General features: G+C 43.1%; 1 long non-coding RNA gene across 5 annotated transcripts in view; it reads left to right on the forward strand.

Moving 5' to 3' along the window:
* The window catches only part of LOC131383022 (uncharacterized), a 59,966-nt gene that overhangs the window by 14,641 nt on the left and 21,016 nt on the right, over nt 1-24,309 (forward strand). For 4 of the 5 annotated variants that reach the window (XR_009212698.1, XR_009212701.1, XR_009212699.1 and 1 more), the window contains exons 3-4: nt 12,326-12,457; nt 17,963-18,051. The exons of the other annotated variant lie outside the window; for it this stretch is intronic. This is a non-coding gene — a long non-coding RNA (uncharacterized LOC131383022). The remainder of the gene's footprint in view (nt 1-12,325; nt 12,458-17,962; nt 18,052-24,309) is intronic. 5 annotated transcript variants of the gene reach the window in all.

A 24,309-nucleotide genomic window follows, 5' to 3' on the forward strand; every position in this document is an offset into this window, starting at 1 on the left:
CTGTGTGTCCTCCCCTGTCAAAAGGAAGGGTTAGCGTTAGTCCCCAAACAACACTATGTGTGTTTCATTGACCAGCCACCGCGTCGGTGAGTATCAGGATTGTGCTCACGAATGTTGCCCAGATGGGTTATGAGTCTCCCATTCCCATCCTTTCTTTAGTATTTCCTTCCCTGTCCCTGAGGCTGATGGTAGCTGCAGTAACGGGGACGCGTCTAAGCAGCTTGTCCTCACACAGTGGGTGGTTCTGCGGAGGTGTTGTTGAGATGACTGAAGGAGCTGTCTTCCTGGGACTTTCTGTGTTCTTACAGCTTTGGTAAGAGAGCTGGGGGATGGCAACACAAAGAGAGATAAGAACAGGGCAAAGGGCAGGATGCCATGGAGCCAACGCAGCCGAGAAAGCATCACTGGCTGAGATGAAGCCCAAGATAAGCCTTTCTCCATGCCAGGGGCTCGCTTTCTCCAGGGGAAACTTAAGAACAAGGACCGCCAGGCACAGTGGCTCACGCCTGTAATCCCAGCACTTTGGGAGGCTGAGGTGGGCAGATCATGAGGTCAGGAGTTCGAGACCAGCCTGACCAACATGGTGAAACTCCATCTCTACTGAAAATACAAAAATTAGCCAGGCGTGGTGCTGGGCACCTGTAATCCTAGCACTCGCCTGTAATCACTCAGGAGGCTGAGGCAGGAGAGTCGCTTGAACCCGGGAGGCAGAGGTTGCAGTGAGCCAAGATCACTCCACTGCACTCCAGCCTGGGCGACAGAGCAAGACACCTGAGGCTAACCTGGAGAAACTGAATCTGAGAGGCAGCGTCCTTTCTTGGCCAGCTGCTGGCGATCCTATGACCATCACAGGATGGAGAGAAGGGACTCCCTCAGGGGAAGGGCTGCAGGGCAAGTGAGGTCTTTGAAACCAGGAATTTGTTATGACTAACTTTTACCTTAAGTTAGTAAGACTCTCAAAATAGAAGGCCCTGAAAAGGGAGGTGCCCAAGCAGCCCCAAGTAAGATGGGGGAGGAGGCAGAGGCCCTTGACCCTCCTGACCTCTCCCTTTCTTCAACATAAACTCATTCTTTCTTCCTAACATGTAGATGACCTATAGCGATTCTTTAATTACGTGTGTGTATATGCATACACAGACATGAAAAAATACATATATTCAGGCTGGGTGCAGTGGCTCACGCCTGTAATCCCAGTACTTTGGGAGGTTGAGGCAGGCGGATTGTTTGAGGTCAGGAGTTCGAGACCAGCCTCGCCAACAGGGCAAAACCCCATCTCTACTAAAAATACAAAAATTAGCCGAGCGTAGTGGCAGGCACCTGTAATCCCAGCTACTTGGGAGGCTGAGGCAGAAGAATCACTTGAAACCAGAAGGCAGAGGTTGTAGTGAGCTGAGATCACATCACTGCACTCCAGCCCGGGTGATAGAGCAAGACTCCATCTCAAATAAAAAATATATATAATACAAATATATATATATGTTTAGAGATGAAAATCCTAAGATTAAGGCAAGTCCTAAAATATGCTTTTGGTGGTTTGTCAGAGCATTTGGGAGCGCTTTGAAGACCAGTGGGATGGCTTTCCTGGACCCTGGAATCATACCTACCCTGCCCCTAGGGAAAGATTTTCTCCCTTGAGGTATCCTATATAATCACAGTAGTGATCATTTGAACAAATTACAACTTTTCTGGGGCATCTGAAGGCATATGTTGAAGAACGGGTGCCCTTAGCCCTCGCCTGCTGTAGCAGGCACACTCAGCTCTGCAATGAGCTATAATGCCTGGGAAAGATGCCAAGCTATTGAGGCCGAAGGCTGTTGTTTCCTGGAAGCACAATTCTGTGTGAGAAAGAGAACGTAACCTCTTCAAAACCTTGCCCACTCCCCAAAAGGCATGGGTAATGTTTAAAAAATTATCCCTGAGATTTTGTATCAAATCCATGAGGTTCTTTCCAATTTCAAGGATTTCACTGCCTGAAGAGCTGGGGACAAGTGGTTTTCAGCCCATCACCTTTCCCTCTGTCCATGTTTATAGGACTTGGCCATGCCCCCTATGCAGCTGTTAGCCTAATGAGTGATGGCACTCAACGGTCCAATCGGAGAACTGTGCAGGAGAGATTAGCTGTGGGTGACATATTTTAAAGCAGCGTGTTTACTGCAAGCTGTTTTTGAGCTGCTCTTTGTCAAAAAGCCAAAAAATCATTTTTAAAAATAAAATATTTCTAAAGCCTTTGAAGTTTATAAAATGCATTTGCACACATTATTTTTTGTGTTTCAGAATGGCCTTATTCTGAGAGGGCTCATTTTACAAATGAAAAGCTGCATTTGAGAGAAGACTGAGGTGACTTGGGCCTAGGTCCTCTGGCAGAACTCCACACAGCACCACATTCATGCTCACGGACACTCCCAAATAACTTTTGCCCTCCCTGTGCCCTGTGGATGTCAAAGTGTGCTTTGGAGGACATCTCTGTCCTTCCAATGTCTGCAAAGGGCCCCAGAGTCATGTGTTGCCACCATTCCTCCTTCATCTCCCCACCCACCATAAAATGAGAGGACAGATAAGGCAGTAGGGTGTGGTGGTTTAGAGTGTTAGCTCTGGCATCTGGGTTTAAATTTCATCTCCATGAATTATGAGGAATGTGATCTTGGATACTTTATAATACTTCTCTACACCTCCATTTCTTCATGTGTAACATGAAGGTTATTACTACCCTCATCAGATTGCTGGGAGCCTCACTTGAGATACCCTGTTGATGGGCACTCCTCAGTACATAATAGAAGCTCAATAAATGCTAGTTGTTAGGTCCTTTCCAGCTCAGATATTCTATGAGTCTATGGTTGTTTAAAAATGGGTAGCAATTTTTGAATACTTAATACATTCCAGGCACTTCTAAGCAATATGTATATGAAAGATTTTATGTATATGTATACATATAATAATTTCACATATACATATAAAATCTCATCCTATCCTCATAACCATACTCTGAAGCTTGCACTGTTTTTACAATGATACAATGCCCATTTGCAGACAAGGAAATGGTTATCCGAGAGATTACACAACTTGACTTTGATCATGTAATTAAAAAGAAGCAGAACCAGAATTCTAACTTGAGAGCTGGCCTTAACTACTTTGCTTTTCCTCCTAAGAAAGTAGAATTAAGTCTTCATAGTTCTGCTTGTATTTCTTGTCGTTGCCCCCAAACAAAAAAGAAAACCTTTCTGACTTAGCTGTTTGATCTCATTCAGGAGAAGCTCCCCCCAGCCACTGCCTAACCTATTTATTATAACATTATTTTGGATTTGGTGAATACAGTATACCAAGAAGTCAGTCCTATTTCCCTCTGACTATAATATAGCCAAGAAGCTTATGAAGAAAGAGCCCATTGCAGAAAATATCTGCAAAATTTTCCATTTCCAATTTTGCAATTGCTCAATTGCGAAAAATCTTCTAGATCATCCCAGCCTTGGGAGTCCAAACCAGATACACCAAGCAGTACTTACTGGAAGCCAAGAGGTCGCTGGTCCAGTGCTCAGGAAAGTACCTTGTCCCGAGGATTCCTGAACTCACTCCTGCTGACTCTGAGCCTTGGTAAGGATTAAGCACAAGCTCTGCTTGAAATCTGAACCACCAGGAAGTTCCCAAACTAATATCCTTGAGCAGATTTTATTCTTGCCCCAAATTGAAATGGAAACTATGCCCTCAGGGGAAGTTCTGCGCCTTCATACCTGTGGCTTACCACAGAACTCTCCTTGGTGTCCCAGCTGCCTAGCACCAAAAATGAAAGCAAACACATTAATAATAATAAATTCCTGCCAGACTTTGGACCATGGTCACAGTAACCCTTATTGAGAACAACACCAATTTACCCTCAACCGTCTGCGGTAACTACCATTGAAAAAAAATCCCTATGCCTCCCTCAGCCATATCTTAACCAATGTCTTCCGGGGAAGGGTAGAAAGGGTTCCTTTGTACCAGATGAGGAAACAAAAGCCTGGCTTCTCTAACACACTTGTACATGCCAATGGTTTCCAGGAAGAGTTGCTCATTCAGCCATAATAGAGTGTTATCATCAACAGGGTGGCGCTAGGCATGTTCCCTTGCACAGCCACCAACAGCAATTGAGCAAACCATCATTCTTAGACCTGGTGAGTGGTATCCAGCCACCAAAGGGTCTTAGGTATATTTTCATGTGTATTACAGATTTCTAGGGGAGAGGAAGAAGTGATAATGGACTTTATCCTATTCTACTACCTTTAGAAGTAAAAGTACATCATTTTAATCCTCATCCTCACGAGGGTAGCTGGGCTGGAATCAGCTCTGCCATGGATCCATTGTGTGGTCTTGGTAAGTTAACTGGAGTTCTCTGAGTCTGTTTCCTCATCTGCAAAATGGAACAGATAATACTGACTTCACAGGATTTTTTTTTTAAGTTAAGTAAAATTTCACATATAAAAAGCATTTAGCACAGTGCTTTATCCACAGTTAGCATTCAGCAGAGGGTGTTTCTTTGTTTTTCTCTTTTGCATCCTATGGAGGGTAGATGTTATTGGTTTCTTCATTTAGCAAACCTAGCTGGACTTCAGGCATATAGAAATTATTGATATATTGTGTGCTTCCTGCACAGGACAAGTTTTGCTTGATTTAGGAAAAACAATTTCTTAAATCTGATATAGTTTGGATGTCCCCTCAAAATCTCATGTTGAGCTGTAATCCCCAGTGATGGAGGTGGAGTCTGGCTGGAGGTGTTGGGTCCTGGGGGTGGATCCCTCATGGCTTAGTTCTGTGTCTGAGATAGTGAGTTGTAGTGAGGTCTTTGTTTAAAAGTGTGTGGTGGCCGGGCGCAGTGGCTCACGCCTGTAATCCCAGCACTTTGGGAGGCCGAGGCAGGTGGATCATGAGGTCAGGAGATCGAGACCATCCTGGCTAACACGGTGAGACCCCGTCTCTACTAAAAAAATACAAAAAATTAGCCGGGTGTGGTGGCGGGTGCCTGTAGTCCCAGCTACTCGGGAGGCTGAGGCAGGAAAATGGCATGAACCCGGGAGGCGGAGCTTGCAGTGAGCCGAGATAGTGCCACTGCACTCCGGCCTGGGCAAAAGAGCGAGATTCTGTCTCAAAAAAAAAAAAAAAAGTGTGTGGCATCTCCCCCAACTCTACTGCTCCCACTCTCACCAGGTGACATGGCTACTCCCACCTCACCTTCCACCATGAGTAAAAGAAAGCTCCCTGAGGTCTTCTCAGAAGGTGAGAGATGCCAGGACTATGCTTCCTGCACAGCTTGCAGAACCATGGGCCAATTAAACCTCTTTTCTTTATAAATTATCAAATCTCAGGTATTTCTTTATAACAAGACAGAGATAGACCTAACAGTATTTCCTGGATGTTCTTTTAGGCTAACTTTTGATAATTCTGGAGATAGTCTTAATGTCTTTACATTAGAACTTTAATCAGATACTAGTTGTAGCTCTAAGTAGTTCTTAAAAATCTTGTGCTGATTTCCACTTACTTGGGAACTATAAAGTCCAGACAGCCCATTGTTATAATATAGAGACCTAACCAAAAAGGGGAAGAGGGAAAATTACTGTAAGACTTGTGTTCCTTTGGAAACGATACCGATGAAACAGTTAGATGGGCTTTCCATCAACAACCTGTTCATCTGTCTGTCCCTCCACCTGTCCCTCCACCCCCACCCATCCAACCCACCCTATTCTAGACTTTTTTGTATCATTTTTCCAACAGTATTACAAAACTCTTTGGAGGAAGAAGCCTAACAAAGCTATTTGTACCGTAGATGAAACCATGAAATAAAAACTAAAAAGCAAGCAAAAACTGGCACAGACACCAAATACCAAACTTGCAAAACAAACATACCTATGAAACACAAGCATAGGTTTTTTAAAGTTGTGTCCAATGACCTGTAAACAACGTATCAATTACCTGTCACAAAAAGCAATCGCCTGTTCATCTGAAAGATCAGATGAGTTATTCCATGACTTTGTTAATTGCACTTTTCTTCATGAAGATGCTCTTGAGTTCTGCTGCCTCTTAACCAAAACACAATTGAACAGTTTATATGGCATGGCAATACCCACTACTTATTGGGGACTTTTGTTTTACATAGAATATCTCATTTAATTCTATGTTGTTGCAGGATAAATTTTATTAATCCTAATTTTAAAATAGGAAATTTAAATTTAGAGAGATTAAATACTAGCTGCATGATCCTTAGCTAGTTAAGTGACCCACAGAAATCAGACTGGTCTGTCTTGACTCCGAAGCCTGTGTGTGTTCTTTCATACGCTACACTATGTGAGTGCTGGGCTTGAGATCAGTTGGCCTCAGGTCTCGGCCTACTCTGACTGTGTGACGTTGCATAGGTTGCCAGATATTGGGCCTCATAATCCCATTACTGTCCTTCCCCAAAGAGCTCTAAGTACTCATTCATCTCTGATTATGATTATGCCTTTGAATCAAAGTCAAGGGCTTATTAGCGTGCAGGCCATTTCACTCCATGCTGCATGCACATTGTCCATGTGGATAGTAAATGTGTCTTTGTCAGTGACACTGGTAAAGGAGTGACATCAATGACATCACTTCAAAGCATCCTTACTATACCTTCTTCTCTGGAAAAAAGAATTCAAGGAAAGCAAGGAGAAAGCTGTACACAGAACAAAGTAATAACAAAGGTATCTTTTAGATTATGTTAAAAATGGTATCAAACCAAGACCTATTTTCTGTCATCTGTTTGGTAGTAGTCTGAATCATCTGATGTTTGTAAAGAGAAAGGAACTGATGATATAAAGCATTTTGTATAATTTTATATGATTCTCTTCCATGACTGATTTTGGAAATTGCTCTATAGTTAGGATTGCTTTTGGCTGTTAAAAAAAAAAAAACCCAACACTCAACAATAGTGGCTTATAATTCATTTATCATACATCATGCAAGAAGTCTGGAATGAAGGATTTCCAGACTTATTTTGATGATTCAGTGATGTTAGAACTAAGGTTATGTCTCTGATTTTCTTGGCCTTTTCCATATGGTCAGAAGTTGGCTGCCATAAGCATCATGTTTCTACAACACACTATCTCAAGCAGCAGGGAAGTGTTGGGGGAAAATGAGCATTCTCCTTATGTGCCTTTCACTTCAGGGAGAAAAATTTCTCCTACAAGGCCTGGATAAGACTTTCTCTTACATCTGATTGGATTGATCAGCTGTTACCTCAAGAAGACCAGTCATTGGCCAAGAGGAAATGAGATTTCATTGGCTTGCATCAATCATGATAATTCCCTTGCCATCTGAAGAAAATTGGGGTTCTGCTAGCCAAGAAGATGGAGCATGACTGTTGCAGACATTATCATCCCTCTCTCCCTCCATCGTCCCCTGCCTCCTCTCAAGATCATTTCCAAGAACTCTTACTCCTGGTCTCTGCACGCTGAGCACTTTGACCTTTGTACATGCTGCTCCCTCTCTCTGGCCCACTCTTCTCCTGTTTCTTCTGCTGGCGAACTACTACACATCCTTCAGCTCTCACTCTAACATTACTTCTCAGTGATTCCTTCTCTCCCCAGACAAGGCCAGATTCTTTATGACACATTATCATGGTGCAATGTTAACTTCAGTGCACATTTTGCCATTTGTAATTTTAGACGCATTTGTCTGATTATTTGGTTAATGTCTGTCTCTTCCTCCACGAGACTGTATAATCCATTAGTACTCTGTCTGTTTCTTCTGACCAGTGTATCCCCAGTAGCTAGCTTAAATGCCTATCCATTCTTTGTTTATTTACAGTGTACCTACTATATGCCAGGTGTTATAGATAATAGAAAAATGGAAAGATTAGTGTTTTTTGAGAGCTCATAATTTGACCAGGGAGATCCAGAGAAAACTAACTTTAATACTCCATTGGTAATCCCTCCTACTTCACTGTTGTACCTCACTTATTTTATTTATTTATTGTACTTTAAGTTCTAGGGTACATGTGCACAACGGGCAGGTTTGTTACATATGTATACATGTGCCATGTTGGTGTGCTGCACCGGTTAACTCGTCATTTACATTAGGTATTTCTCCTAATGCTATCCCTCCCCCATCCCCCCATCCAACAACAGTCCCCGGTGTGTGATGTTCCCCTTCCTGTGTCCAAGTGTTCTCATTGTTCAATTCTTATGATTACGCTCTGGACCTTGGAACTACCCATTCTTGCGTGACCTTCAATAACTTTGACTGTGGTGCTCCACTTTGCAACTGCAATCTCCCTTCCTTCTGTGCTTTTCATTTCTTCACTTCAGCCTCTCCAAGACCTTAAGATTCTGGACCCTTCCTCATTCGTTCAGTATGTCTGCTGAGATCAGTGTCCATTAGCAGCTGAAACTGCCACTCTCTCAACCCCCTGCAAAAGGAGATGAGCTGGGTTGAACTTTGCACAAGAATAACCACTGATGGGATCAGGGTGAGCACCTTACCCTAGGACTCTATTGGCTGGCTGTTGACCCAGGGAGAGGCCTGACACAAAGAACTTTGCTCAGAAGAGGAAATGGCAGTGATCCAACCCTTGCTGAAATTTTCTCTTCTCTTTGCTTCCAAGTTACTCTCTCACTTGGTTCTCATCTATACTGATCTATTTCTTTGTTTTGTTTGCTGGGTTCTCTACCAGCACGCAATTCTTACTTTTTGGAGTCCCCAGAGTTCCTTCCTTAGATACTATATTTCCTTACTTTGCAAGTATTTCTCAATGCTGGAAATACTGTGGGTCCATTGAGGTTGGTGACCATAAATTTGGCAAGGTTCCTGATGTGTGATTTTCTCCAGTGGCCTTCAGCTGTTCAGGAGCAGGCATGAGGGATCCAGGGCCTGGGGTTCATTTCAGCTTAGCATTTTTGCTAGGAAGATACCACAGAAGGAAAAGGGAGCAAGGGAGTTTAGGATACTTGCTAAAGAATGCTCAAAATGTTGATTCATGGAATCAGAGGGTCATAAGGAGGAAATAACTAAAGAGATAAAGGAGATAGGAGGATATTCTTGGGGAGGGGCATCCTGGGTAGTGATTCCTGGTAAGATGTGCCATCAAAGACAGATGGTACAAGCTGACTGAAGGATAGGAGGTAGTGCTTGGAGAGAATATGTTTGATCGATCTTAAAATAGAGAAATTGCAAGGCGCAGGTGGCTTAGCTATGTAGCGTAGAAGGTCATTGGTGACAAGGAGGTCAAGGAACTGAGGGGCTAAAGTGTTTGGCCATCCACATGGATGTCCAGTTGATGGAGCAAAGTCCTTTTAAAATTCTCTAAACATTTTAAAAACATGAGAAACAGAATAAAGGTAATTAACTCTACCTGCTTCCCCCAACACACATACATACCAGTGTCCATTTTTGTATTTGGATTCATTTGTTAGAGCAAAAGCAGATGTAGATGCCAAAAGAGGACTTCGAGATCCACAGAAGACTGAAGTCAGAATCTTCCTTATTTAAAGAGAACACCTGGGTCCAGTTTCTGGGGATTAGGGAATGTATACATGTGATGGAGGATGGCCCAAAGATTTCAGACTGGGAGTCAGCCAATGAGACCACCACTGGGGCAGAGGGAGGGGTGATGAGTTCTTCCTCTTTTTTCTTTCCTTTCTTTCCTATTATGGCCCTGAATCTTAGTAGTTCCAACTTGGTTGGCACTGGGCCAAAAGGGTCAGTGTTGGTAAGGAAGGGGAGGCAGTGCAGTTGAAGAAAAAGTGGAGTAGGAAGGAAACCCCCAAATTGACGGTCCTGTGCAGTGGCCTCTTTCCCACCAGCCCATCACATCTGTAGGGTGTGGTGTAACCCTGGAACCCTATGTTTCCTAGAACTCCTGTTGGTCAGTGATGGAGCTTCCCTGCTGCTCTGGATCTAGGAGCAGCCTAATTTTTTTTTTTTTTTTGCACTTCAACTGCTCTCATAACAGAAGCAACCCCATTTCATTTCTGGGACCTGGAGAAGAAAGAACATATTCCATATGGATTCTATATGAATCATGAATTTGAAGAATCAGGTAAAGCCCATGAAATCAGACCACACATCCCACTTAGCATCGTGTTTTATTCTTCTAAAGTTTTTTATTCTTCTGAACTCAACTTTTAAATGTTTATTGTTCCAAGAGATGTATATATTTTTAAAACGTTTTCATTCCTTTCACCTTCTATTTAAGTTGAAGGCAGTTAATAAGAAAGAATATTTCCTTTCAGCATTTATTGGTACCACTTGCATAACAGGCACAGTTGGGAATTTTGAAAAAAGAATTAAACATAGACTTTGCTCTTGGGGACCTTATAAACTAATATGGCAGATAAATCTGTACAGAACTAATGTGTCAGTCAAGGTCCCAGCAGGAAACAGCATGCTCAAAGGATTTATGGAAGAGAGTTATTGCAGGGACTGTCTACAGAGGTGGAGGCAGGGTTAAAGGAGCAGCAAGGAATGGTGGTGGGATGGTGGTGTAGCAAGAGTGGGAAGACTTTACCTCCTCTAGGCTTGCAGGGATGAAAGAAGGGAGAAGTGTTACCCAATTTTGATGAAAGTCGAAGTCATGAGATAAACCTACACTATAGGGGTAGTGGCCGTCGTCAAGGTATATGGTCACTTGTCCAGACCATGGCCCAACATGGAGGGAGCAGGGGGGCTGGGGTGGGGTAGGATGGGAAGAAGCCAGCAGAGGAGATTAACGAGAAGCGTTCAGAGGAGCATGTGAAAAACCAGGAGTGTGTGGCATCTAGCAGGAGAGACAAGGTTTGGGTGGGTGGGGGGCAGCCACCTCACATGCTGCCAAGAGGAAGGGTGAGATGGATTTGGTAGGGTAAGGACAATTGTGGCTTTGGCGAGAACCATTTGGTGAGTGGTATGGAGCAGAAGTCTGATTGGAGCAGGTTAACTAGAGAAATGGCCCATCTGTTGAGGACCTCATGGCAACAAATGGTGGAGGACAGCAGAGAGGGGCTCTGGAGGGGCAAGTGGAGATAATCCAGAAGGAGTATAATATGAGGATATTAAGCGGCCAGTGCTGTCAGGGCAAGGCAGAGCGAAAGCATGGGATTCAGAGGAGAGAGCCATTCTCCCAAAGCGGGAAGAGAAAGAGACAGAGGGAGATCTCATGGAGAAGATGGTGTCTCGGCTGGGTCCTATAGGCTGGTGTGGCCAACAGTTTCCATTTAATGCTCCCCCCTGCCTCCACGTCTCAATTGCCCTGGGTACCCATGTAACTCATGGACAGCAGACACACTCTTGACCCCAGCAATGGCCCAGTCATGGTTCAGAGGCAGAGGGAGCCTCAGAGGGAAACTGGGTCAAAGGATCCCTCTCTTCCTCTGGGCAGGGGACTTGGGGATGGGAGAGCATTTTGCTTCCACGAGGGAAGCCAGCCTTGCAATGAAGATGACATAGGACAAGGGCAAAACTGAAAGTCACAGAGATACAGAGCAGCAGTCAGGATGACTTGGCAAACTGGACCAAACTGTGCTTGAATTCCATCCTTCCTCTGCACTTTCTCATTTTGGGAAACTAAAAATGTCCTAACTGTTTAAGTCAGTTTTCATTAAATTGTTTTGTGAAATGTAAAACATCCTGATTGAGAGCTATTATGATTTGGACCTTAGGTAATTGGCCCAAGGATGAAGATGAGGGGAGGGAGTTTGGAGGCAGAGAAAATATAAGAAAAAGGAAGGTGACTCAACATAGTATAGTATTTACTAGCATAGAGTCAGGCTTCCTGGGTCCATTGCTATGTTCTGTGATTTGGAGAAGCTACTCAACCTCTCTATGCCCCAGTTTCCTTGTCTGTAAAACGAGAATGATGATAGTATACTTGATAGAGATGTTATGAGAATTTAATGAGCTGATACTTGTAAAGAACTTAGAGCAGTGTTTGGCTTAGAGAAAACACATTATAAGTGCTTGTCCAGTGAATGAAGGGCCTATACTTACAACTGAACTAGTACATGAGTCCCACCTGTAAAGAGAGGGGCTGGGCTCCCCTCAGAGTTTGAAGACTCTCCAAGTACTTTATATAGTGACAATGTGGGTGTCAGGTAATTCTTTCCATGTTTCATATGAGTAAATAGAGGTTTCAGGAAGATCAAAATCATTTAAGAGAGAATCTGATAATAAACATCATGATGGAGTTAAAGCCCAGCAGACCAAGAATTAGGACCCTGAGTATATGCTTCTGCTCTGCTTCAACTCACTGAAGACCTCAGGTCTGTCCCCTTTCTTCTTCTGAAGGGTATGGGGGTTGACCAGATGATCTTAAGTACCTAACAGACCTAATAGTTTCATAATAACACCACCGTAATTGATTCTACAGTTTAGCATTTACAAAGCATTTGGACAGCGTCTTCTGCTCATACAAAAACCTTGTCAGACAGGCAGTATGGATATTATTTTCCCTGTTTTACAACCAAGAAGGGAAGCCAGCTGATGAAAGCTTTCATGTCAGGTAAGTTATCCCTGAGGGTAACAGGAGCTGAATCGCACTGGGAAACTCTGGGAGCTGGTGGGAAACACTTGCCTCAGGGTTATTCCATCCAGTGGGGAGGGAGCTGGGGTATTTATATACCAACCCTGCCGATTGTCAGAGGACATTAATTTATTGGCATTTCTAGCCTGTTATACGTGTAGCAAAGTGGCCTCAAGGGACCAGAGGAATCCTTGGGGCAAAAACACATGGATTCTGGCAGTTGAGAAAAGGCCAGTGCACTGACATGATTAGTATGAGGAGATATGGGCAGCCACCATCAGCATCTGCTACAGTCTTCTTGGGAAGGTGCTCTTTTCATCTTTACTTGCAAATAGATGTGTAAAATGTGATTTTAGTTGAGTACATTGCTATTCTGAACTCAGTTGCCTTACATGGCAAAACTGACTTTGCAAATGTAGTTAAGAATCTTGGGATGGGAAAATGAAACTGGTTCAGGTAGAATGGGGATGGCTGTAACCTCAAGGCAGGCCTGGCATAATCACAAGGGTCCTTACAAGAGGGAAGAGGAAGGCCAGGGGGAAGAAAATGTTACTCTGATGGCTCTGAAGGTAAGAGAAGGAGCCAGGAACCAAGGAATGTGGGCAGGTTCTAGAAACTGGAAAAGGAAAGGAAAATGTATTCTTTTCTAGAGCCTACAGAAGGAACCAGCTCTGTGGACATCTTGATTTTTTTTTTTTTTTCTTTGAGACAAGTCTTGCTCTGTCACCCAGGCTGGAGTGCAGTGGTGTGATCTTGGCTCACTGCAACCTCTGCCTCCCAGGTTCAAGCAATTCTCATGCCTCAGCCTCCTGAGTAGCTGGGATTACAGGCGCCTGCCACCATGCCCAGCTAATTTTTGTATTTTTAGTAATGACGGGGTTTCATCATGTTGGCCAGGCTGGTCTTGAGCTTCTGACCTCAGGCAATCCACCCACCTTGGCCTCCCAAAATGCTGGGATTACAGGCAAGAGTCACTATGTCTGGCCTTTTTTTTTTTTTTTTTTTTTTTTTTTGAGACAGGGTCTCTATTGCCCAGGCTGGAGTGCTGTGGTATGATCTTGGCTCACTGCAGCCTGAACCTCTGGGGCTCAAGCCATCTTCCCACCTGAGCCTCCCGAGTAACTGGGACTACAGGCGCATGCCACCATGCCTGGTTACTTTTTTTTTTTTTTTTAGAAATACAAAAGGTTTCACTATGTTGCCCAGGCTGGTCTTGAACTCCTGAGTTCAAGCTATCCTCCTGCTTTGGCCTCCCAAAATACTGGGATTACAGGTGTGAGCCACTGTACCCAGCCATGCTGACATCTTGATTTTAAACTTCTGACCTCAATAACTCAAAGAGGATCAATTCGTGTTGTTTTAAGTCACTAAATTTGTGATAGTCTGTTACAGTAGCAATTGGAAACTAATACAGAGAGAGTGGATATTGGGTGGGTTAATGGAAGAGTCTACCACAGATATCTAGCAGGTATCTTAAACAGCTTGCATAGAACAAATTTTGATTTTCATCATTCTTACCTCTTGCATCAAAGCTGTTCCCAGTCTCAGGAAACAGCCCCATGTCTTCCACCTGCTTAAGCCATAAACCTTGAGGTCATCCTGGATTTCCAGCCTGTTTTTGTTTTGTTTTGAGATGGAGTCTCGCTCTGTTACCCAGGCTGGAGTGCAGTGGCTCGAGCTTGGCTCACTGCAACCTCCGCCTCCTGGGTTCAAGTGATTCTCATGCCTCAGCCTTACGAGTAGCTGGGACTAGAGGCTTATGCCACCACACCTGGCTAATGATTTTTAGCCTTTCCTCACATTCCCACCTCAAATTTATCAGCAAATCCTACTGGCTCTTCCTCAGTAGGTGTATACTTCTCCCCAAACTCACTGAGTTGTGTATATTAAATATGCACAGCTTTTTGCATGTCAGTCATACCTCAATAAGGTGGGTTTTATTAAAAATGCCACGCCCAAATCGGATGCCTTCTCACGACCCATTCCACCTGCCATCATTTCCACCTAGGTCATGACTGCAGCAGCCTCCCACCTGGCTCCCTGCTCCACTCATTCTCCCACTAATCCATTCTCCAGAGTGTCTTTCATAATTGTGCATCAGATCCTGTCACTCCTCTGCTCCAGTCCCTCCAGTGGTTTCCCGTTTCATTAGAAGGAATCCAATGTGCTTGCCACAGTTGAAAGCCTGACTGATCTGGCCCTACCTGCCTTTTTCCCCTGCTTCCAGCACCCTGCTCTGAAATACTGCCTTTTAAAAAATTATTATTTTATTTTATTTTTCCATAAGTTATTGGGGTACAGGAGGTATTTGGTTACATAAGTTCATTAGTGGTGATTTGTGAGATCCTGGTGCATCCCTCAGCTGAGCAGTACACATTGCACCATATATGTTGTCTTTTATCCCTCGTCCCCCTCCCACTCTTCCCCCCAAGTCCCCAAAGTCCACTGTATCATTCTTGTGCCTTTGTGTCCTCATAGCTTAGCTCCCACATATCAGTGAGAACATATGATGTTTGGTTTTCCATTCCTGAGTTACTTCACTTAGAATAAGAGTCTCCAATCTCATCCAGGTCACTGCAAATGCTGTTAATTCATTCCTTTTTATGGCTAAGTAGTATTCCATCACACACACATATATATATGTCTATCTATCTCACAGTTTCTTTATCCACTTGTTGATTGATGGGGATTTGGGTTGGTTCCACGATTTTGCAGTTGTGAATTGTGCTGCTATAAACATGTGTGTGCAAGTATCTTTTTTGAATAATAACTTATTTTCCTCTGGGTAGATACCCAGTAGTGGGATTGCTGGATCAAATAGTAGTTCTACTTTTAGTTCTTTAAAGAATCTCCACACTATTTTCCATGGCAGCTGTACTAGTTTACATTCCCAGCAGCAAACCCTGGCTTTCCTGATGCTTCTCAAAGAGGCCCAGGTGGTAGCTGCCCTGGGACTTTGCATTACTGCTTGCTCCACTGAGAACCATGCTCTTACACACAGTCACGTGGTCCACTCCCTCACTCCACTCCCATGCTGCCCAGCTGTATTCTCCTCAAAGAGACCTTTCCCAGCCGCTCTGTCTGACGTGGACTCCTCTCTCCCACGTCACTGTTTCTGAGCTCCTTCTCCTACTTTATCTTTCTTCATAATGCTTCTCTGTCACTCTCTCTAGAACTGTCTGTCTTCCCCACTAAAAGATAAATCCTACAAGGACTAAGATTGTTTTGTTCAGTGCCAACAACAGTGCTTGGCACATAGTTCAATAAATATTTGTTAATTGAAACGCACACACACACACACATATGGTTATTTATATGATTACTTCCTTTTGGATGTCATGGACAGTTAAGGGTAAGTGGTGACTTCCCACGTAGCTGTGGTTTACCTAGAACACAGATTTGTGCATTTTTACAGAGCCACCCACATCTCTTATATCTTTAAGCCTGAAAGAGAAATTGGTCTTCAGCTCCCACAAGTCCTGTCAAGCTAGAAGAGAAATTGTGAACCAACTGTAATTTCATTGAAAGTACAAATCCTCCAACACAGTCCCTTTCAATCACTAAAGGATCTTTTTGTGCTCTCAAATGAGAGGGATCATTGTCCCTATTGGGTATGTGGGACACTGTTAGGTGCTGGTTGATTAATTACAGCAAATTCTTACCTGGCATTCTTAATCAACTATTTCTAGCACATACCCAAATTTCCTGGTTTTTAAAACGATCATGCTGTTTTGCCCTTGGTACTTATTTTAGTGTTTTAAAACATACATTTTTGAAAAAGCTGATAGAATATATCTATTTTTTTTGCAAATTCTCTCCTTTTTGTTTTGTTTTTTTCTTTCCTCTTCCTCCTCTTATAACCAGTCTCATAAAGGGTGTAGCTATCCCTTAGGACTCTCCTTATGCTCTAAAGTTTCTAAACTATTCAACTTACCCTTTTGGGACTATTCTACCACTGGTGATAAGCTTGGCTGCAAATGGGAATCGCCTGGAAAGGTTTAACAACACTGCTTCCTGGGTGCCAGCCTGAGAGATCCTGATTTAGTTGGTCTGGGGTGCTGCCTGGGCATTGAGATTGGAAACCTCTCCAGGTGACTCTAAGGTGTTGCTGGTGTTGACAGGCATCACATCTAGTCCCTCTCATTAGAGTCTTTAGAACTCCTCTTAAGAATCAACTCCACTGGTTGGGCGCGGTGGCTCATGCCTGTAATCTCAGCACTTTGGGAGGCCAAGGCAGGTGGATCGTCTGAGGTCAGTAGTTCGAGACCAGCCTGGCCAACATGGCGAAATCCTGTCTCTACTAAAACTACAAAAATTAGCCGGGCATGGTGGCCCATGCCTGTAATCCCAGCTACTCGGGAGGTTGAGGCAGGAGAATCGCTTGAATCTGGGAGATGGAGGTTGCAGTGAGCCGAAATCACTCCATTGCACTCCAGCCTGGGCTACAGAGCTGGTCTACTTTATCTAAAAAAAAAAAAAAAAAAAAAAAAAAAAAACTAAACTCCATAGATTCCTTGAAATTTTCCATACTTCCTAAATTCACAAAGACTTGCCTTTTCCTTGATGACTCAGTTTTCATAAGAACACCCACCAAAGGAAATGTCTCCTTACTTGATTTTAGATTTTTTGGGAGTTTGCAAAGCCATTTTTGTGTGTTATTTCCCTGGCTCCTCCCAGCATCAGTGTGAGGTGGGCATTCAGGGTTAAGATGAGGCAATGGAGCTAGAGCAATGGTCTACAGAGTTAGGCTAGGGCTGCCAAACTGGAAAACAAGCTGGGAAAACAAACAAACACAACAAAAAATAACCCTAGCCAGGCATGGTGGTGCACGCCTGTAATCTCAGCTAGTCGGGCAGGCTGAGGCAGGAGAATCATTTGAACCTGGGAGGTGGAGGTTACAGTGAGCCGAGATTGTGCCACAGCACTTCAGCCTGGGCAACAGAGCTAGACTGTCTCAAAACAAAAAACAAAAACAACAAAAAAACCACCCACACAGGACACCCATTTAAATTGAAATTTTAGATAACAAAAAAGTTTTAGTATATTTTGTGCAATATTTGGGATATATATATATTAAAAAATGGTTGTTCTAGCTGAAATTCCAATTTAACTGGGCATCTTCTATTTCATATGGCAACTCTACGTATGAAATGTGTTCCCTTCTAAAGCTCAGGCCAGCATCTTATGCGCTTCTCTTTCCTGCCTATGATCTTCAGCAGCTTGACCACACTCGCTTTTGGAAGACATTCTTCCTCTCCACTGCATGGGTAGCCATTATCCTCAGAAAGAATCTCTTCTGTATGTCAGCATCATTTGCATGTCCTTTTATCTTTTCTTCATCCTAATCTCCTTTCTGTGGCCTCAATTATCGATAAGATCAAGCTGGCTTAAAAAACACAACCCAACATTTACTTGACTTTTGCTTGATGACTCAGTTTTCATAACAACACTCAACAAAGGAAATGTCTCCTTATTTGATTTTAGATTTTTGGGGAGTGTGCAAAGCCATTTCTGTGTGTTATTTCCCTGGCTCCACCCAACATCCCTGTGAGGTGGGCACAAGACCTGTGGAGGTAGGTATTATTTCCTAGGTACTCACATAGGACTAATTCTATTTGAGGATGAAAGAAGAAAGGTTTGGAGAGATTAAGAGACTCCTCCAGGTCATATAGCTTGGAAGTGCCAAAGTTGGGATTTGAACCTGGGGCTGTCTGACACCAGGGCCTTTTTTTTTCTTAATTAGCATGCTAGGAAAACAAGAAGATGGTATTGAGGACCTTGTGGCTTAGCTATTCAAGTTTTCCAGACTTGCTCAGTTTGGCTTTCTGCAACTCCTGGGGTTTAGAACAATCATTGGATAAACCTTTTCCATTCCATGTGGGTGGCTCGAGAGATAAAAAGTGTTGACAATATAGCAACCCATAAGATGCATACATATTCTTGGAAACCTTATTTTTAACCCTGAAAAAAAAAAAGTGTCACCACAAGGCTCTTGAAGAAAGATTTCAGCAGTCATTGCCAGCAAAGTCAACACTAAATCAACCCTGGGACATCCTCTTTAAACACATTTGCTGAGGCTAAGGGGCAAATAGTTTATGCTGATTCTGGGTAGCTGGCCACAAATATGCGTCAGAGGCTTTTTTCCAAGTGTTCAGTATCTTTTTTGGTATAAGCTTCTCCTATGCTTTAGCCCTCTGTAAATATTTGTGCAATTAATGTATGCTGGCAAATGTCTCAAGAGGAAAGCAGGCTACATTATGCCAAGCAAAATTGTAATTAGCAACACAAAAGAAAAAGAATTTGTCTCTTTCATCTCAGTGCTTAAAAACTGTCAGCACTTAAGGCAGCTGGAAGCTTCAGAAAAGATAATTTGCAAAAGCTGATTTTCCTAAGCGTTTGAGAAGGGGTCTTATACCCTAATATATTTTTGAAAACCACATTCACTTGAAAATTCTGTGTTCCCTTTCCTACTTAACATTAATCTAGTTAATTACAAAAGGTGCTGTAGAGAAAAGTTCCTTTAAAAATGTCAACCTCAAAATGTTGTTAAGGGGAGCATTTTGCATTGTGGCACCTATGAGGCACTGGAGGAGAGGGAATACATGAGTGGCCCATCTTGTCTAGAAATGATTGCCTAAGTGATGCAATCGAGAGGAAGAGAAAGAGGTGTGCCTGCTGACACCAGCTGGAGAAGCCAGCGCACCTGGACCCATTCACTGAAAGCTGTCTGCTGATCCACTCCTCCCTCACACTTCACAGCCTTCCTCAAACCAGCCTGGCCAACATGGGCTTGGCGTTCCTGTGCAACCTCTGGAAGTTTCTGGACAAGAATGCTCCAGTACTGAACTCATTTATGCCCTGAATCCTTTGCTATTCAATCTGGGGATAGGATGGCTAGCTGGGTCTGTGAACAGCCAATGCACTGCTGGCTCCCGGGTGATCTTTTCCAGCTGTTTAATTTGGGCTTTGCTGCCACTCCTGCAGATCTGCAAGGAGTCTTTTGGTATCAGAATAAAGCATGTTGTCTGAGGACCACCTGCCTCAGAATATCTAGGCAGGTTGGTTAAACATGCAGATTCCTGGTCTCCACCCCAGACCTATTGATTTGCAATGAGGACGCGGTGGGGCATAGTGATTTCCTTCCTAAACAGATCTTCCAGGAATTATCAGGCCATCTTCTACCTGCTAACCTTAATTTCCTCTCCACCACTTTCCCTTCAGCCTTTCTGGGAGGCTGGAATGGAAGATGATGAAAATATTTCCTTTGGAACCCCTCTTGGAATCCCCAGGCAGGATACACCTCCTCTGTATTCCTGGGTAATGTACACATGACTCTGTTACAGCCACTAAGCCCTAGAGTGATTTGTTCACCTCATTTTGTATGAGCATCCTTTCTTGGTCATCTTTTTAGTCCCATCCTTATATGACATCTGGCATCTGGTAGGACTCTTTGAATGTTTGCTGAATAAAGCGATTGCTGATCTAATCCCTTCACTTCTGGGAGACCTCAGGTTGAAAGCATAGACTGAAGAGCATGACCAAGGAAGAAACTGGGAGGTAGAAAGAGCAAGTGAGGCATCCAGGGGGGGCATCTTCCATTCTTGCCCGTCCGTGAGCCTCATGTCATCGTCATCATCATCATCATTCATCATCATCATCTTTGATATCTACTACTCATTGATTACTTTGTAACTGAGTGGCTTAGCTTCAAACACTGTCTTAAGAACTTTTTTTCTTTCCTTTCTCACCTTATGCTCCCATGCCTATGCACATGTATTTACCTAGATTCTTGTTAAGCTCACAACATGCTCACTTATCTGGTCATGTATTTCCTTAGAAGCTTCAGGGGCCAAATCTTGATATGGACGAGGCATCTCTGGAATTCTCTCCCTAGCAGGAGATGACTTCAAGGACGGAGTTCACTCCCAGTGAGACATTAACTGCACGATTGACTGCAATTAATTTGTAACCTGGTTGGGCCCAAGATGACACTGGCCCCTTCACCAGTTAGAGCAATAATTCAAGATAAGCCATAGGAGTGAAACATGCCACCTGGCACCTCCTAGCCCCTCCCACCTCTCTGTATTCCAAGTCTCTATTCTTAAACCGTTGCCCTCTCTCCAGAAATTGAAAACGTGGCAATTTTCAGAAAGGATTCTGACCTTTTCCCCTTGTTGGCAATGGATAATAAAATTCACTCTCTTTTGATCACTCCTTGTTCTTGTTATTTTGGCTTCTTGCCGTAAGTGGTGAGCGGCTAGACCCTCTTTCGGTTACAACTTTGTGCCAGGCATTGCACTAAGCATTTCATATATATTATCTCATTAATTTTCACACTACCATCTTCATACATAGATGAGGAAACTGAAGGACTGCTTAAGGTTATGTGAGTATTAAATGGTTAAATGAGAGTCAGGATTAGAACTTGGATCAGACTCAGAGCCTAATTTTTAAACATGAGTGGTTAAAAGCACCTCTGCTAAAAAGTTTGATGCTATACTAATTGAGATCTGCTTAAAATAACTGAAGCTAGAACTAGCAACGGAGACCAAACCTATCTCACCATTTACACTTTCCTCTTTCCCAACTCCTTCTTGAATCTTATTTACTTGGGTCAGACCCTTAAAGCTCGAGAAATACTCAGCCTTGTTTATTTGCAGCCATAATCCCATGTGCCTTCCAAATTTAAATTCTTTGACAGTTTGGCTTTAAATGATTACAACAAATTTGTTAGAAAACTGCAGTGCCATAAATATTCATAGTGCCATAAAAACCAAAACTTAACGCCGAAGCAAACTCATCGTATTTGACTTTTGCGTTTTCTGATGTTTGTTGTGTACTTTTAGAGAGCCGTTCATGCATGAACCTACAAGCTAATGGAGTTTCCATGTCTACATCAGTACTGTGGTGGTGGCTGGGCTTTCCAAATATGCCCTTGGTGTGTTTGTGTTAATGATTTATGAATCAAAAAGAATTATTTGCCACCTGACCCAAAACAAAGCCCTGAGGTCTATCAAAAAGTGACCTATGGCCTGAGGGCACACTGTCGAGGAGAAATAGTAATTCTCCCAGTGTCCACTGGGCTCTAGGAATAGGACAGGTGGAAAAGACAAGCTCTGAAGCCTCAGTGCTCAGCAGTCCTGCCACCAACAAAAACATGCAAGACATGGCTCCTTTAATCCTATTATGTTTATGAAAACATTTTAAAGACTGCAATTCACATTCACAGACACTTTGAGATCATATAAATAATACTTTTGGCCGGGCACGGTGGCTCAAGCCTGTAATCCCAGCACTTTGGGAGGCCGAGGCGGGCGGATCACGAGGTCAGGAGATCGAGACCATCCTGGGTAACACGGTGAAACCCCGTCTCTACTAAAAATACAAAAAAAAAATTAGCCGGGCGTGTTGGCGGGTGCCTGTAGTCCCAGCTACTTGGGAGGCTGAGGCAGGAGAATGGCGTGAACCCGGGAGGCGGAGCTTGCAGTGAGCCAAGATCGCGCCACTGCACTCCAGCCTGGGGGACAAAGACTCCGTCTCACAAAAAAAAAATAAAATAAATAAAATAAAAAAATAATACTTTTATGCCACTTGGCAAAGGCTTATTTAACATGGAGCTGGGCAAAGAATGTAAAACGTGTACTATGTACTTTAAGGGTATCGTGGAATTTTAAAAGAGGTTAGGAGAGCTTGAAAACCTGTCTTCCATGAAAGCTCCAAAATATTCTTTTATTAATCCTTTGTAGGCATGTACTATCAGCTCCATGTTCAGTGCAGAGGGGAGACCAAAAAAATGTATATATACATGTGGTCCTTGCCATCAAAACAGAGCTTCCTAAACTGTAATGTACACATGGACCACTTGGGAATCTGGTTAAAATGCAGATTCATGTTGAGTAGGTCTGGGGCGGGGTTGAGAGTCTGCATTTCTGACAAGCTCCCAGGGGATGCTGATGTGGCCAGTCCAGGCACTCGCTCAGTGTTGCAAGACACTAAAATGTTTACAAGCAAACAGTGTAAAGTAGCTTTCTGATCTGCATGTCTTCGAAGAATTCTTCAGGATACCTGGGCTGCTGCTATTTGTCCAGTGGCTAATTAACACAGAAGAATTGTTGCTATAAACTGATGACCAACACAGCCTCTTACCTGGCCAGATGTTTTCTGGAAAAGGGCCTGAAAGATGAAAAGCTGGCAAAAATGGCGTGCTTCGAGGAAGTCAAAAGCAATCAATCCTTGGTCACCAGAGTAGCTGGTAATAAAAGATTTCAGGTGATGCACTGCAAGACTGGGCAAAATAAGGGATTTGTCAGCCAGTGTCTAGGACATTTTGGTGGACGTTGTTTTCTTTCTCAGGCCTTGGTTTCCTCGAGGTTTTAAATCATGTGAATTCAGTGACTGCAGGACTTTCAGACCAATTTGTAGCAGTTCATATACACATTGGGCTGATGACGGCTTGTGGAAATTTGCTCAGAGAAAAAGCCCAGGGCAGAGCCCAAAGCTGTCTGTGAATGTATTAATAGTTAAAACATTTAAAAAATATATTTATTTTTTCCTTTTTTTTTTTGAGATGGAGTCTTGCTCTGTTGCTGGAGTGCAGTGACAAGATCTCAGCTCAATGCAACCTCCGCCTCCTAGGCTCAAGCTATTCTCCTGTCTCAGCCTCCAGAGTAGCTGGGACTACAGGTGCCCACCACTGTGCCCGACTAATTTTTGTATTTTTAGTAGAGACGGGTTTTCACCATGTTGGCCAGGCTGGTCTCAAACTCTTGACCTGAAGTAATCTGCCCGCCTTGGCCTCCCAAAGTGCTAGAATTACAGGCATGAGCCACCATGCCTGACCCAATAGCTAAAAATTTAAATAACCTAATGGCACCTTGAGGAAAATGAAAATCTGAACAGAAATCCAGCTTTGAGCTCATAAATCCAGTGGGGATGCTGTAGTCTGCACTGTCTTCCCATAGGACAAGGGCAGTGCCCTGTATGATACTCCGGGGAAGAGGAACTGGGGTTCTCAACAACGATGAGAATTGGCAATGTATATTCACCAGGACCGAGGTCTCCTTTACGGTAACTTGTCATCAGAATTTCGGAATATAAAAAGTTTGGTTTTTAGAATGAAACTAGTATCACTGAACACATTCCCAGGTTGAACTCGGATTTCTGATCTCCATAAATAAGCATCTACCCATGGAAGTATTCAAGGACTAAAACTCTTTATTAAAAATCTAAGGGATATAAGGTAATATTCATTATCTGTAAGCTATAACTTCCCAGAGAATTCAGGAAAAATTCATCCTGACACTTGAGAGCATTTCCTTCCCTTTAATGAAGGTTACAAGGCAAATAAGTAGATTGTATGGTGTTTACTTCAAATTGCAATGCACTTAGGCCCTATGGGATAGAGACATTTATTAGATAGCTTATTTTCCAAAGAACAGCCTGTGAATTCTGGGAATAGTAGTGTAGATGCTTGTTATGATCTCCAATTTTGAACATTTGGAATATTTTAGATGGCAGGAAACCAAGGACAAGTCTAGTAAACGCACCCAAAATTAGTTTTCTTATTTGAAAGAAGATGCTTTTATGTTATCTGATTTTATTGCCAAAATTAATAAATGGCAGCCCATCACAAACATCTTTCTAAATTGATTAACCCTTTATGTGAAGAGTCCCGGCTTCCCAAGTGATTATTTACTTACTAGTGTACTAACTTCAGAAAAATTATATATTATGTGTTGAGGTCAAGTCAATAGGGTCAATAATTCTTCTTCTTCTTCTTCTTCTTTCTTCTTCTTCTTCTTCTTCTTCTTCTTCTTCTTCTTCTTCTTCTT

The sequence above is a fragment of the Hylobates moloch genome, unplaced genomic scaffold, assembly GCF_009828535.3.
Source record: "Hylobates moloch isolate HMO894 unplaced genomic scaffold, HMol_V3 SCAFFOLD_3, whole genome shotgun sequence".
Classification (NCBI taxonomy): domain Eukaryota; kingdom Metazoa; phylum Chordata; class Mammalia; order Primates; family Hylobatidae; genus Hylobates; species Hylobates moloch.